This window comes from Anas platyrhynchos, chromosome 18 (assembly GCF_047663525.1).
Source record: "Anas platyrhynchos isolate ZD024472 breed Pekin duck chromosome 18, IASCAAS_PekinDuck_T2T, whole genome shotgun sequence".
NCBI lineage: Eukaryota > Metazoa > Chordata > Aves > Anseriformes > Anatidae > Anas > Anas platyrhynchos.
Window position 1 is genome coordinate 1,352,177 of NC_092604.1, and position 16,344 is coordinate 1,368,520.

Sequence of the window (16,344 nt, forward strand, 5' to 3'; positions counted from 1 at the left end):
TGTACCCAAAGCCTTCCTTTGGTGACACTTTTGGATTGTCCAAAGGGGCTTGAAACTCGTTTTCTGGGGCCCGGTTTTCAGTATCCTCCCATGCCGGCTAGTGATATATTTAGCGTTGCTCGGAAACAGCGAACCCGGAGGGTCCAATTGCATGTGGGGCTGCGTAAAGGCTCCCCTGGGGAGTTCACTTGTACCCAAAGCCTTCCTTTGGGGGCACTTTTGGATGGGCGAAAAGGGCTCGTAACGCATTTCCTGGGGCCTGATTTTTCAGTCGTCATCGATGCCGGCTAGCGCTATGTGTAGGGATGCTTGGAAACAGCGAACCCGGAGGGTCCAGTTGCATGTGGGGCTGCGTAAAGGCTCCCCTGGGGAGTTCTCTTGTACCCAAAGCCTTCCTTTGGGGGCACTTTTGGATGGTCCAAAGGGGCTCGCAACGCATTTCCTGGGGCCTGATTTTTCAATCGTCTCCGATGACGGCTAGTGATTCGTTTAGGTTTTCTCAGGAACAGCGAACCCGGAGGGTCCAGTTGCATGTGGGGCTGCGTAAAGGCTCCCCTGGGGAGTTCACTTGTACCCAAAGCCTTCCTTTGGGGGCACTTTTGGATGGGTGAAAAGGGCTCGCAACGCGTTTCCTGGGGCCGGATTTTTCAGTCGTCTTCGATGCCGGCTATGGCTATGTTTAGGGATGCTCGGAAACAGCGAACCCGGAGGGTCCAGTTGCATGTGGGGCTGCGTAAAGGCTACCCTGGGGAGTTCACTTGTACCCAAAGCCTTCCTTTCGGGGCACTTTTGGATGGGCGAAAAGGGCTCGCTACGCATTTCCTGGGGCCTGATTTTTCAGTCGTCATCGATGCCGGCTAGGGCTATGTTTAGGGATGCTCGGAAACAGCGAACCCGGAGGGTCCAGTTGCATGTGGGGCTGCGTAAAGGCTCCCCTGGGGAGTTCACTTGTACCCAAAGCCTTCCTTTGGGGGCACTTTTGGATGGGCGAAAAAGGCTTGCAACGCATTTCCTGAGGCCTGATTTTTCACTTTTCTCCAAAGACGGCTAGGACTACGTTTAGTTTTGCTCATGAACAGCGAACCCAGAGGGTCCAGTTGCATGTGGGGATGCGTAAAGGCTCCCCTGGGGAGTTCACTTGTACCCAAAGCCTTCCTTTGGTGACACTTTTGGATGTTCCAAAGGGGCTTGAAACTCGTTTTCTGGGACCCGGGTTTTCAGTCTTCTCCCATGCCGGCTAGTGATATATTTAGCGTTGCTCGGAAATAGCGAACCAGGAGGGTCCAGTTGCATGTGGGGCTGCGTAAAGGCTCCCCTGGGGAGTTCTCTTGTACCCAAAGCCTTCCTTTGGGGGCACTTTTGGATGGGCGAAAAGGGCTCGTAACGCATTTCCTGGGGCCTGATTTTTCATTCATCATCGATGCCGGCTATGGCTATGTTTAGGGATGCTCGGAAACAGCGAACCCGGAGGGTCCAGTTGCATGTGGGGCTGCGTAAAGGCTCCACTGGGGAGTTCACTTGTACCCAAAGTCTTCCTTTGGGGGCACTTTTGGATGGGCGAAAAGGGCTCGCAACGCGTTTCCTGGGGCCTGATTTTTCAGTCGTCATCGATGCCGGCTAGAGATATGTTTAGGGATGCTCAGAAACAGTGAACCCGGAGGGTCCAGTTGCATGTGGGGCTGCGTAAAGACTACTTTGGGGAGTTCACTTGTACCCAAAGCCTTCCTTTGGTAACACTTTTGGATGGGCGAAAAGGGCTCGCAACGCATTTCCTGGGGCCTGATTTTTCAGTCGTCTTCGATGCCGGCTAGGGCTATGTTTAGGGATGCTCGGAAACAGCGAACCCGGAGGGTCCAGTTGCATGTGGGGCTGCGTAAAGGCTCCCCTGGGGGTTCACTTGTATCCAAAGCCTTCCTTTTGTGACACTTTTGGATGGTCCAAAGGGGCTTGAAACTCGTTTTCTGGGGCCCGGGTTTTCAGTCTTCTCCGATGCCGGCTAGGGATATATTTAGGGTTGCTCGTAAACAGCGAACCCGGAGGGTCCAGTTGCATGTAAGGCTGCGTAAAGGCTCCCCTGGGGAGTTCACTTGTACCCAAAGCCTTCCTTTGGGGGCACTTTTGGATGGGCGAAAAGGGCTCGCAACGCATTTCCTGGGGCCTGATTTTTCAGTCGTCTTCGATGCCGGCTAGGGCTATGTTTAGGGATGCTCGGAAACAGCGAACCCGGAGGGTCCAGTTGCATGTGGGGCTGCGTAAAGGCTCCCCTGGGGAGTTCACTTGTACCCAAAGCCTTCCTTTGGGGGCACTTTTGGATGGGCGAAAAGGGCTCGCAACGCATTTCCTGGGGCCTTATTTTTCAGTCGTCATCGATGCCGGCTAGCGCTATGAGTAGGGATGCTCGGAAACAGCGAACCCGGAGGGTCCAGTTGCATGTGGGGCTGCGTAAAGGCTCCCCTGGGGAGTTCACTTGTATCCAAAGCCTTCCTTTGGGGGCTCTTTTGGATGGGCGAAAAGGGCTTGCAACGCATTTCCTGGGGCCTGATTTTTCAGTCGTCTTCGATGCCGGTAGGGCTATGTTTAGGGATGCTCGGAAACAGCGAACCCGGAGGGTCCAGTTGCATGTGGGGCTGCGTAAAGACTCCCTTGGGGAGTTCTCTTGTACCCATAGCCTTCCTTTGGGGGCAGTTTTGGATTGGCGAATGGGGCTTGCAACGCATTTCCTGGGGCCTTATTTTTCAGGCGTCATCGATGCCGGCTCGGGCTATGTTTAGGGATGCTCGGAAACAGCGAACCCGGAGGGTCCAGTTGCATGTGGGGCTGCGTAAAGGCTCCCCTGGGGAGTTCACTTGTACCCAAAGCCTTCCTTTGGGGGCACTTTTGGATGGGCGAAAAGGGCTCGCAACGCATTTCCTGAGGCCTGATTTTTCACTTGTCTCCAAAGACGGCTAGGGCTACGTTTAGTTTTGCTCATGAACAGCGAACCCAGAGGGTCCAGTTGCATGTGGGGATGCGTAAAGGCTCCCCTGGGGAGTTCACTTGTACCCAAAGCCTTCCTTCGGTGACACTTTTGGATGTTCCAAAGGGGCTTGAAACTCGTTTTCTGGGACCCGGGTTTTCAGTCTTCTCCCATGCCGGCTAGTGATATATTTAGCGTTACTCGGAAATAGCGAACCAGGAGGGTCCAGTTGCATGTGGGGCTGCGTAAAGGCTCCCCTGGGGAGTTCTCTTGTACCCAAAGCCTTCCTTTGGGGGCACTTTTGGATGGGCGAAAAGGGCTCGTAACGCATTTCCTGGGGCCTGATTTTTCATTCATCTTCGATGCCGGCTATGGCTATGTTCAGGGATGCTCGGAAACAGCGAACCCGGAGGGTCCAGTTGCATGTGGGGCTGCGTAAAGGCTCCACTGGGGAGTTCACTTGTACCCAAAGTCTTCCTTTGGGGGCACTTTTGGATGGGCGAAAAGGGCTCGCAACGCGTTTCCTGGGGCCTGATTTTTCAGTCGTCATCGATGCCGGCTAGAGATATGTTTAGGGATGCTCAGAAACAGTGAACCCGGAGGGTCCAGTTGCATGTGGGGCTGCGTAAAGACTACTTTGGGGAGTTCACTTGTACCCAAAGCCTTCCTTTGGTAACACTTTTGGATGGGCGAAAAGGGCTCGCAACGCATTTCCTGGGGCCTAATTTTTCAGTCGTCTTCGATGCCGGCTAGGGCTATGTTTAGGGATGCTCGGAAACAGCGAACCCGGAGGGTCCAGTTGCATGTGGGGATGCGTAAAGGCTCCCCTGGGGGTTCACTTGTATCCAAAGCCTTCCTTTTGTGACACTTTTGGATGGTCCAAAGGGGCTTACAACGGGTTTTTTGGGGCCCGGGTTTTCAGTCTTCTCCCATGCCGGCTAGGGATATATTTAGGGTTGCTCGTAAACAGCGAACCCGGAGGGTCCAGTTGCATGTAAGGCTGCGTAAAGGCTCCCCTGGGGAGTTCACTTGTACCCAAAGCCTTCCTTTGGGGGCACTTTTGGATGGGCGAAAAGGGCTCGCAACGCATTTCCTGGGGCCTGATTTTTCAGTCGTCTTCGATGCCGGCTAGGGCTATGTTTAGGGATGCTCGGAAACAGCGAACCCGGAGGGTCCAGTTGCATGTGGGGCTGCGTAAAGGCTCCCCTGGGGAGTTCACTTGTACCCAAAGCCTTCCTTTGGGGGCACTTTTGGATGGGCGAAAAGGGCTCGCAACGCATTTCCTGGGGCCTGATTTTTCAGTCGTCATCGATGCCGGCTAGCGCTATGTGTAGGGATGCTCAGAAACAGCGAACCCGGAGGGTCCAGTTGCATGTGGGGCTGCGTAAAGGCTCCCCTGGGGAGTTCACTTGTATCCAAAGCCTTCCTTTGGGGGCTCTTTTGGATGGGCGAAAAGGGCTTGCAACGCATTTCCTGGGGCCTGATTTTTCAGTCGTCTTCGATGCCGGTAGGGCTATGTTTAGGGATGCTCGGAAACAGCGAACCCAGAGGGTCCAGTTGCATGTGGGGCTGCGTAAAGACTCCCTTGGGGAGTTCTCTTGTACCCATAGCCTTCCTTTGGGGGCAGTTTTGGATTGGCGAATGGGGCTTGCAACGCATTTCCTGGGGCCTTATTTTTCAGGCGTCATCGATGCCGGCTCGGGCTATGTTTAGGGATGCTCGGAAACAGCGAACCCGGAGGGTCCAGTTGCATGTGGGGCTGCGTAAAGGCTCCCCTGGGGAGTTCACTTGTACCCAAAGCCTTCCTTTGGGGGCACTTTTGGATTGGCGAATGGGGCTTGCAACGCCTTTCCTGGGGCCTTATCTTTCAGTCGTCATCGATGCCGGCAAGGGCTATGTTTAGGGATGCTCAGAAACAGCGAACCCGGAGGGTCCAGTTGCATGTGGGGCTGCATAAAGGCTCCCCTGGGGAGTTCACTTGTACCCAAAGCCTTCCTTTGGGGGCACTTTTGGATGGGCGAAAAGGGCTCGCAACGCATTTCCTGGGGCCTGATTTTTCAGTCGTCTTCGATGCTGGCTAGGGCTACGTTTAGGGATGCTCGGAAACAGCGAACCCGGAGGGTCCAGTTGCATGTGGGGCTGCGTAAAGGCTCCCCTGGGGAGTTCACTTGTACCCAAAGCCTTCCTTTGGGGGCACTTTTGGATGGGCGAAAAGGGCTCGCAACGCATTTCCTGGGGCCTGATTTTTCAGTCGTCTCCGATAACGGCTAGGGCTACGTTTAGGTTTGCTCAGGAATAGCGAACCCGGAGGGTCCAGTTGCATGTGGGGCTGCGTAAAGGCTCCCCTGGGGAGTTCACTTGTACCCAATGTCTTCCTTTGGGCGCACTTTTGGATGGGCGAAAAGGGCTCGTAACGCATTTCCTGGGGCCTGATTTTTCAGTCGTCATCGATGCCGGCTAGGGCTATGTTTAGGGATGCTCAGAAACAGCGAACCCGGAGGGTCCAGTTGCATGTGGGGCTGCGTAAAGGCTCCCTTGGGGAGTTCACTTGTACCCAAAGCCTTCCTTTGGTGACACTTTTGGATGGGCGAAAAGGGCTCGCAACGCATTTCCTGGGGCCTGATTTTTCAGTCGTCTTCGATGCCGGCTAGGGCTATGTTTAGGGATGCTCGGAAACAGCGAACCCGGAGGGTCCAGTTGCATGTGGGGCTGCGTAAAGGCTCCCCTGGGGAGTTCACTTGTACCCAAAGCCTTCCTTTGGTGACACTTTTGGATGGTCCAAAGGGGCTTACAACGGGTTTTTTGGGGCCCGGGTTTTCAGTCTTCTCCCATGCCGGCTAGGGATATATTTAGGGTTGCTCGTAAACAGCGAACCCGGAGGGTCCAGTTGCATGTAAGGCTGCGTAAAGGCTCCCCTGGGGAGTTCACTTGTATCCAAAGCCTTCCTTTGGGGGCACTTTTGGATGGGCGAAAAGGGCTCGCAAAGCATTTCCTGGGGCCTGATTTTTCAGTCGTCTTCGATGCCGGCTAGGGCTATGTTTAGGGATGCTCGGAAACAGCGAACCCGGAGGGTCCAGTTGCATGTGGGGCTGCGTAAAGGCTCCCCTGGGGAGTTCACTTGTACCCAAAGCCTTCCTTTGGGGGCACTTTTGGATGGGCGAAAAGGGCTTGGAACGCATTTCCTGGGGCCTGATTTTTCAGTCGTCATCGATGCCGGCTAGCGCTATGTGTAGGGATGCTCAGAAACAGCGAACCCGGAGGGTCCAGTTGCATGTGGGGCTGCGTAAAGGCTCCCCTGGGGAGTTCACTTGTATCCAAAGCCTTCCTTTGGGGGCTCTTTTGGATGAGCGAAAAGGGCTTGCAACGCATTTCCTGGGGCCTGATTTTTCAGTCGTCTTCGATGCCGGTAGGGCTATGTTTAGGGATGCTCGGAAACAGCGAACCCGGAGGGTCCAGTTGCATGTGGGGCTGAGTAAAGACTCCCTTGGGGAGTTCTCTTGTACCCATAGCCTTCCTTTGGGGGCAGTTTTGGATTGGCGAATGGGGCTTGCAACGCATTTCCTGGGGCCTTATTTTTCAGGCGTCATCGATGCCGGCTCGGGCTATGTTTAGGGATGCTCGGAAACAGCGAACCCGGAGGGTCCAGTTGCATGTGGGGCTGCGTAAAGGCTCCCCTGGGGAGTTCACTTGTACCCAAAGCCTTCCTTTGGGGGCACTTTTGGATTGGCGAATGGGGCTTGCAACGCCTTTCCTGGGGCCTTATCTTTCAGTCGTCATTGATGCCGGCAAGGGCTATGTTTAGGGATGCTCAGAAACAGCGAACCCGGAGGGTCCAGTTGCATGTGGGGCTGCATAAAGGCTCCCCTGGGGAGTTCACTTGTACCCAAAGCCTTCCTTTGGGGGCACTTTTGGATGGGCGAAAAGGGCTCGCAACGCATTTCCTGGGGCCTGATTTTTCAGTCGTCTTCGATGCCGGCTAGGGCTACGTTTAGGGATGCTCGGAAACAGCGAACCCGGAGGGTCCAGTTGCATGTGGGGCTGCGTAAAGGCTCCCCTGGGGAGTTCACTTGTACCCAAAGCCTTCCTTTGGGGGCACTTTTGGATGGGCGAAAAGGGCTCGCAACGCATTTCCTGGGGCCTGATTTTTCAGTCGTCTCCGATAACGGCTAGGGCTACGTTTAGGTTTGCTCAGGAATAGCGAACCCGGAGGGTCCAGTTGCATGTGGGGCTGCGTAAAGGCTCCCCTGGGGAGTTCACTTGTACCCAATGTCTTCCTTTGGGGGCACTTTTGGATGGGCGAAAAGGGCTCGTAACGCATTTCCTGGGGCCTGATTTTTCAGTCGTCATCGATGCCGGCTAGGGCTATGTTTAGGGATGCTCAGAAACAGCGAACCCGGAGGGTCCAGTTGCATGTGGGGCTGCGTAAAGGCTCCCTTGGGGAGTTCACTTGTACCCAAAGCCTTCCTTTGGGGGCACTTTTGGATGGGCGAAAAGGGCTCGCAACGCATTTCCTGGGGCCTGATTTTTCAGTCGTCTTCGATGCCGGCTAGGGCTATGTTTAGGGATGCTCGGAAACAGCGAACCCGGAGGGTCCAGTTGCATGTGGGGCTGCGTAAAGGCTCCCCTGGGGAGTTCACTTGTACCCAAAGCCTTCCTTTGGTGACACTTTTGGATGGTCCAAAGGGGCTTGAAACTCGTTTTCTGGGGCCCGGGTTTTCAGTATTCTCCCATGCCGGCTAGTGATATATTTAGCGTTGCTCGGAAACAGCGAACCCGGAGGGTCCAGTTGCATGTGGGGCTGCGTAAAGGCTCCCCTGGGGCGTTCACTTGTACCCAAAGCCTTCCTTTGGGGGCACTTTTGGATGGGCGAAAAGGGCTCCTAACGCATTTCCTGGGGCCTGATTTTTCAGTCGTCATCGATGCCGGCTAGTGCTATGTTTAGGGATGCTCGGAAACAGCGAACCCGGAGGGTCCAGTTGCATGTGGGGCTGCGTAAAGGCTCCCTTGGGGAGTTCACTTGTACCCAAAGCCTTCCTTTGGGGGCACTTTTGGATGGGCGAAAAGGGCTCGCAATGCATTTCCTGGGGCCTGATTTTTCACTTGTCTCCAAAGACGGCTAGGGCTACGTTTAGTTTTGCTCATGAACAGCGAACCCAGAGGGTCCAGTTGCATGTGGGGCTGCGTAAAGGCTCCCCTGGGGAGTTCACTTGTACCCAAAGCCTTCCTTTGGGGGCACTTTTGGATGGGCGAAAAGGGCTCGCAACCCATTTCCTGGGGCCTGATTTTTCAGTCGTCTTCGATGCCGGCTAGGGCTATGTTTAGGGATGCTCGGAAACAGCGAACCCGGAGGGCCCAGTTGCATGTGGGGCTGCGTAAAGGCTCCCCTGGGGAGTTCACTTGTACCCAAAGCCTTCCTTTGGTGACACTTTTGGATGTTCCAAAGGGGCTTGAAACTCGTTTTCTGGGGCCCGGGTTTTCAGTCTTCTCCCATGCGGGCTATGGATATATTTAGCATTGCTCGGAAACAGCGAACCCGGAGGGTCCAGTTGCATGTGGGGCTGCGTAAAGGCTCCCCTGGGGAGTTCTCTTGTACCCAAAGCCTTCCTTTGGGGGCACTTTTGGATGGGCGAAAAGGGCTCGTAACGCATTTCCTGGGGCCTGATTTTTCATTCATCATCGATGCCGGCTAGGGCTATGTTCAGGGATGCTCGGAAACAGCGAACCCGGAGGGTCCAGTTGCATGTGGGGCTGCGTAAAGGCTCCACTGGGGAGTTCACTTGTACCCAAAGTCTTCCTTTGGGGGCACTTTTGGATGGGCGAAAAGGGCTCGCAACGCATTTCCTGGGGCCTGATTTTTCAGTCGTCTTCGATGCCGGCTTGGGATATGTTTAGGTTTGCTCATGAACAGCGAACCCAGAGGGTCCAGTTGCATGTGGGGCTGTGTAAAGGCTCCCCTGTGGAGTTCACTTGTACCCAAAGCCTTCCTTTGGGGGCACTTTTGGATTGGCGAATAGGGCTCGCAACCCATTTCCTGGGGCCTGATTTTTCAATCGTCTCCGATGACGGCTAGGGCTACGTTTAGGGATGCTCGGAAACAGCGAACCCGGAGGGTCCAGTTGCATGTGGGGCTGCGTAAAGGCTCCCCTGGGGAGTTCACTTGTACCCAAAGCCTTCCTTTGGGGGTACTTTTGGATGGGCGAAAAGGGCTCGTAACGCATTTCCTGGGGCCTGATTTTTCAGTCGTCATCGATGCCGGCTAGGGCTATGTTTATGGATGCTCAGAATCAGCGAACCCGGAGGGTCCAGTTGCATGTGGGGCTGCGTAAAGGCTCCCTTGGGGAGTTCACTTGTACCCAAAGCCTTCCTTTGGGGGCACTTTTGGATGGGCGAAAAGGGCTCGCAACGCATTTCCTGGGGCCAGATTTTTCAGTCGTCTTCGATGCCGGCTAGGGCTATGTTTAGGGATGCTCGGAAACAGCGAACTCGGAGGGTCCAGTTGCATGTGGGGCTGCGTAAAGGCTCCTCTGGGGAGTTCACTTGTACCCAAAGCCTTCCTTTGGTGACACTTTTGGATGGTCCAAAGGGGCTTGAAACTCGTTTTCTGGGGCCCGGGTTTTCAGTATTCTCCCATGCCGGCTAGTGATATATTTAGCGTTGCTCGGAAACAGCGAACCCGGAGGGTCCAGTTGCATGTGGGGCTGCGTAAAGGCTCCCCTGGGGAGTTCACTTGTACCCAAAGCCTTCCTTTGGGGGCACTTTTGGATGGGCGAAAAGGGCTCGTAATGCATTTCCTGGGGCCTGATTTTTCAGTCGTCTTCGATGCCGGCTAGGGCTATGTTTAGGGATGCTCGGAAACAGCGAACGGGGAGGGTCCAGTTGCATGTGGGGCTGCGTAAAGGCTCCCCTGGGGAGTTCACTTGTACCCAAAGCCTTCCTTTGGGGGCACTTTTGGATGGGCGAAAAGGGCTCGTAACGCATTTCCTGGGGCTGATTTTTCAGTCGTCATCGATGCCGGCTAGGGCTATGTTTAGGGATGCTCAGAAACAGCGAACCCGGAGGGTCCAGTTGCATGTGGGGCTGCGTAAAGGCTCCCTTGGGGAGTTCACTTGTACCCAAAGCCTTCCTTTGGGGGCACTTTTGGATGGGCGAAAAGGGCTCGCAACGCATTTCCTCGGGCCTGATTTTTCAGTCGTCTTCGATGCCGGCTAGGGCTATGTTTAGGGATGCTCGGAAACAGCGAACCCGGATGGTCCAGTTGCATGTGGGGCTGCGAAAAGGCTCCCCTGGGGAGTTCTCTTGTACCCAAAGCCTTCCTTTGGTTACACTTTTGGATGGTCCAAAGGGGCTTGAAACTCGTTTTCTGGGACCCGGGTTTTCAGTCTTCTCCCATGCCGGCTAGTGAAATATTTAGCGTTGCTCGGAAACAGCGAACCCGGAGGGTCCAGTTGCATGTGGGGCTGCGTAAAGGCTCCCCTGGGGAGTTCTCTTGTACCCAAAGCCTTCCTTTGGGGGCACTTTTGGATGGGCGAAAAGGGCTCGTAACGCATTTCCTGGGGCCTGATTTTTCATTCATCATCGATGCCGGCTAGGGCTATGTTCAGGGATGCTCGGAAACAGCGAACCCGGACGGTCCAGTTGCATGTGGGGCTGCGTAAAGGCTCCCCTGGGGAGTTCACTTGTACCAAAATCTTCCTTTGGGGGACCTTTTGGATGGGCGAAAAGGGCTCGCAACGCGTTTCCTGGGGCCTAATATTTCAGTCGTCTTCGATTACGGCTAGGGCTATGTTTAGGGATGCTCGGAAACAGCGAACCCGGAGGGTCCAGTTGCATGTGGGGCTGCGTAAAGGCTCCCCTGGGGAGTTCACTTGTACCCAAAGCCTTCCTTTGGGGGCACTTTTGGATGGGCGAAAGGGGCTTTCAACGCATTTCCTGGGGCCTGAGTTTTCAGTCGTCTTCGATGCCGGTAGGGCTATGTTTAGGGATGCTCGGAAACAGCGAACCCGGAGGGTCCAGTTGCATGTGGGGCTGCGTAAAGACTCCGTTGGGGAGTTCTCTTGTACCCAAAGCCTTCCTTTGGGGGCACTTTTCGATTGGCGAATGGGGCTTGCAACGCATTTCCTGGGGCCTTATTTTTCAGGCGTCATCGATGCCGGCTCGGGCTATGTTTAGGGATGCTCGGAAACAGCGAACCCGGAGGGTCCAGTTGCATGTGGGGCTGCGTAAAGGCTCCCCTGGGTAGTTCACTTGTACCCAATGTCTTCCTTTGGGGGCACTTTTGGATTGGCGAATGGGGCTTGCAACACATTTCCTGGGGCCTTATTTTTCAGTCGTCATCGATGCCGGCAAGGGTTATGTTTAGGGATGCTCAGGAACAGCGAACCCGGAGGGTCCAGTTGCATGTGGGGCTGCGTAAAGGCTCCCCTGGGGAGTTCACTTGTACCCAAAGCCTTCCTTTGGGGGCACTTTTGGATGGGCGAAAAGGGCTCGCAACGCATTTCCTGGGGCCTGATTTTTCAGTCGTCTTCGATGCTGGCTAGAGATATGTTTAGGGATGCTCGGAAACAGCGAACCCGGAGGGTCCAGTTGCATGTGGGGCTGCGTAAAGGCTCCCCTGGGGAGTTCTCTTGTACCCAAAGCCTTCCTTTGGTGACACTTTTGGATGGTCCAAAGGGGCTTGCAACGCGTTTCCTGGGGCCTGATTTTTCAGTCGTCTTCGATGCTGTCTAGGGCTATGTTTAGGGATGCTCAGAAACAGCGAACCCGGAGGGTCCAGTTGCATGTGGGGCTGCGTAAAGGCTCCCCTGGGGAGTTCTCTTGTACCCAAAGCCTTCCTTTGGTGACACTTTTGGATGGTCCAAAGGGGCTTGCAACGCGTTTCCTGGGGCCTGATTTTTCAGTCGTCTTCGATGCCGGCTAGTGCTATGTTTAGGGATGCTCGGAAACAGCGAACTCGGAGGGTCCAGTTGCATGTGGGGCTGCGTAAAGGCTCCCCTGGGGAGTTCTCTTGTACCCAAAGCCTTCCTTTGGGGGCACTTTTGGATGGGCGAAAAGGGCTCGTAACGCATTTCCTGGGGCCTGATTTTTCATTCATCATCGATGCCGGCTAGGGCTATGTTCAGGGATGCTCGGAAACAGCGAACCCGGACGGTCCAGTTGCATGTGGGGCTGCGTAAAGGCTCCCCTGGGGAGTTCTCTTGTACCCAATGTCTTCCTTTGGGGGACTTTTGGATGGGCGAAAAGGGCTCGCAACGCCTTTCCTGGGGCCTGATTTTTCAGTCGTCTTCGATGCTGTCTAGGGCTATGTTTAGGGATGCTCAGAAACAGCGAACCCGGAGGGTCCAGTTGCATGTGGGGCTGCGTAAAGGCTCCCCTGGGGAGTTCTCTTGTACCCAATGTCTTCCTTTGGGGCACTTTTGGATGGGCGAAAAGGGCTCGCAACGCCTTTCCTGGGGCCTGATTTTTCAGTCGTCTTCGATGCTGTCTAGGGCTATGTTTAGGGATGCTCAGAAACAGCGAACCCGGAGGGTCCAGTTGCATGTGGGGCTGCGTAAAGGCTCCCCTGGGGAGTTCTCTTGTACCCAAAGCCTTCCTTTGGTGACACTTTTGGATGGTCCAAAGGGGCTTGAAACTCGTTTTCTGGGGCCTGATTTTTCAGTCGTCTTCGATGCCGGCTAGGGCTATGTTTAGGGATGCTCGGAAACAGCGAACCCGGATGGTCCAGTTGCATGTGGGGCTGCGTAAAGGCTCCCCTGGGGAGTTCACTTGTACCCAAAGCCTTCCTTTGGTGACACTTTTGGATGGTCCAAAGGGGCTTGAATCTCGTTTTCTGGGGCCCGGGTTTTCAGTCTTCTCCCATGCCGGCTAGTGATATATTTAGCGTTGCTCGGAAACAGCGAACCCGGAGGGTCCAGTTGCATGTGGGGCTGTGTAAAGGCTCCCCTGGGGAGTTCTCTTGTACCCAATATCTTCCTTTGGGGGCACTTTTGGATTGGCGAATGGGGCTTGCAACACATTTCCTGGGGCCTTATTTTTCAGTCGTCATCGATGCCGGCAAGGGCTATGTTTACGGATGCTCGGAAACAGCGATCCCGTAGGGTCCAGTTGCATGTGGGGCTGCATAAAGGCTCCCCTGGGGAGTTCACTTTTACCCAAAGCCTTCCTTTGGGGGCACTTTTGGATGGGCGAAAAGGGCTCGCAACGCATTTCCTGGGGCCTGATTTTTCAATCGTCTTCGATGCTGGCTAGAGATATGTTTAGGGATGCTCGGAAACAGCGAACCCGTAGGGTCCAGTTGCATGTGGGGCTGCGTAAAGGCTCCCCTGGGGAGTTCTCTTGTACCCAAAGCCTTCCTTTGGTGACACTTTTGGATGGTCCAAAGGGGCTTGCAACGCGTTTCCTGGGGCCTGATTTTTCAGTCGTCTTCGATGCCGGCTAGGGCTATGTTTAGGGATGCTCGGAAACAGCGAACCCGGAGGGTCCAGTTGCATGTGGGGCTGCGTAAAGGCTCCCCTGGGGAGTTCTCTTGTACCCAAAGCCTTCCTTTGGTGACACTTTTGGATGGTCCAAAGGGGCTTGCAACGCGTTTCCTGGGGCCTGATTTTTCAGTCGTCTTCGATGCCGGCTAGGGCTATGTTTAGGGATGCTCGGAAACAGCGAACTCGGAGGGTCCAGTTGCATGTGGGGCTGCGTAAAGGCTCCCCTGGGGAGTTCACTTGTACCCAAAGCCTTCCTTTGGTGACACTTTTGGATAATCCAAAGGGGCTTGAAACTCGATTTCTGGGGCCCGGGTTTTCAGTCTTCTCCCATGCCGGCTAGGGATATATTTAGGTTTGCTCGGAAACAGCGAACCCGGAGGGTCCAGTTGCATGTGGGGCTGCGTAAAGGCTCCCCTGGGGAGTTCACTTGTACCCAATGTCTTCCTTTGGGGGACTTTTGGATGGGCGAAAAGGGCTCGCAACGCATTTCCTGGGGCCTGATTTTTCAGTCGTCTTCGATGCCGGCTAGGGCTATGTTTAGGGATGCTCGGAAACAGCGAACCCGGAGGGTCCAGTTGCATGTGGGGCTGCGTAAAGGCTCCCCTGGGGAGTTCACTTGTACCCAAAGCCTTCCTTTGGTGACACTTTTGGATGGTCCAAAGGGGCTTGAATCTCGTTTTCTGGGGCCCGGGTTTTCAGTCTTCTCCCATGCCGGCTAGTGATATATTTAGCGTTGCTCGGAAACAGCGAACCCGGAGGGTCCAGTTGCATGTGGGGCTGCGTAAAGGCTCCCCTGGGGAGTTCTCTTGTACCCAATGTCTTCCTTTGGGGGCACTTTTGGATGGGCGAAAAGGGCTCGCAACGCATTTCCTGGGGCCTGATTTTTCAGTCGTCTTCGATGCTGCCTAGGGCTATGTTTAGGGATGCTCGGAAACAGCGAACGGGGAGGGTCCAGTTGCATGTGGGGCTGCGTAAAGGCTCCCCTGGGGAGTTCACTTGTACCCAAAGCCTTCCTTTGGGGGCACTTTTGGATGGGCGAAAAGGGCTCGCAACGCCTTTCCTGGGGCCTGATTTTTCAGTCGTCTTCGATGCTGTCTAGGGCTATGTTTAGGGATGCTCAGAAACAGCGAACCCGGAGGGTCCAGTTGCATGTGGGGCTGCGTAAAGGCTCCCCTGGGGAGTTCACTTGTACCCAAAGCCTTCCTTTGGTGACACTTTTGGATAGTCCAAAGGGGCTTGAAACTCGTTTTCTGGGGCCTGATTTTTCACTCGTCTTCGATGCCGGCTAGGGGTATGTTTAGGGATGCTCGGAAACAGCGAACCCGGAGGGTCCAGTTGCATGTGGGGCTGCGTAAAGGCTCCCCTGGGGAGTTCACTTGTACCCAAAGCCTTCCTTTGGTGACACTTTTGGATGGTCCAAAGGGGCTTGAATCTCGTTTTCTGGGGCCCGGGTTTTCAGTCTTCTCCCATGCCGGCTAGTGATATATTTAGCGTTGCTCGGAAACAGCGAACCCGGAGGGTCCAGTTGCATGTGGGGCTGCGTAAAGGCTCCCCTGGGGAGTTCACTTGTACCCAAAGCCTTCCTTTGGTGACACTTTTGGATGGGCGAAAAGGGCTCGCTACGCATTTCCTGGGGCCTGATTTTTCAGTCGTCTTCGATGCCGGCTAGGGCTATGTATAGGGATGCTCGGAAACAGCGAACCCGGAGGGTCCAGTTGCATGTGGGGCTGCATAAAGGCTCCCCTGGGGAGTTCACGTGTACCCAAAGCCTTCCTTTGGTGACACTTTTGGATGGGCGAAAAGGGCTCGCAACGCATTTCCTGGGGCCTGATTTTTCAGTCGTCTTCGATGCTGTCTAGGGCTATGTTTAGGGATGCTCGGAAACAGCGAACCCGAAGAGTCCAGTTGCATGTGGGGCTGCGTAAAGGCTCCCCTGGGGAGTTCTCTTGTACCCAAAGCCTTCCTTTGGTGACACTTTTGGATGGTCCAAAGGGGCTTGCAACGCGTTTCCTGGGGCCTGATTTTTCAGTCGTCTTCGATGCCGGCTAGGGCTATGTTTAGGGATGCTCGGAAACAGCGAACCCGGAGGGTCCAGTTGCATGTGGGGCTGCGTAAAGGCTCCCCTGGGGAGTTCACGTGTGCCCAAAGCCTTCCTTTGGTGACACTTTTGGATGGTCCAAAGGGGCTTGAATCTCGTTTTCTGTGGCCCGGTTTTTCAGTCTTCTCCCATGCCTGCTAGTGATATATTTAGCGTTGCTCGGAAACAGCGAACCCGGAGGGTCCAGTTGCATGTGGGGCTGCGTAAAGGCTCCCCTGGGGAGTTCTCTTGTACCCAATGTCTTCCTTTGGGGACACTTTTGGATGGGCGAAAAGTGCTCGCAACGCATTTCCTGGGGCCTGATTTTTCAGTCGTCTTCGATGCCGGCTTGGGATATGTATAGGGATGCTCGGATACAGCGAACCCGGAGGGTCCAGTTGCATGTGGGGCTGCGTAAAGGCTCCCCTGGGGAGTTCACTTGTATCCAAAGCCTTCCTTTGGGGGCACTTTTGGATGGGCGAAAAGGGCTTGGAACGCATTTCCTGGGGCCTGATTTTTCAGTCGTCTTCGATGCTGGCTAGAGATATGTTTAGGGATGCTCGGAAACAGCGAACCCGGAGGGTCCAGTTGCATGTGGGGCTGCGTAAAGGCTCCCCTGGGGAGTTCTCTTGTACCCAAAGCCTTCCTTTGGGGGCACTTTTGGATGTGCGAAAAGGGCTTGGAACGCATTTCCTGGGTCCTGATTTTTCAGTCGTCTTCGATGCCCGCTAGGGCTATGTATAGGGATGCTCGGAAACAGCGAACCCGGAGGGTCCAGTTGAATGTGGGGCTGCGTAAAGGCTCCCCTGGGGAGTTCTCTTGTACCCAAAGCCTTC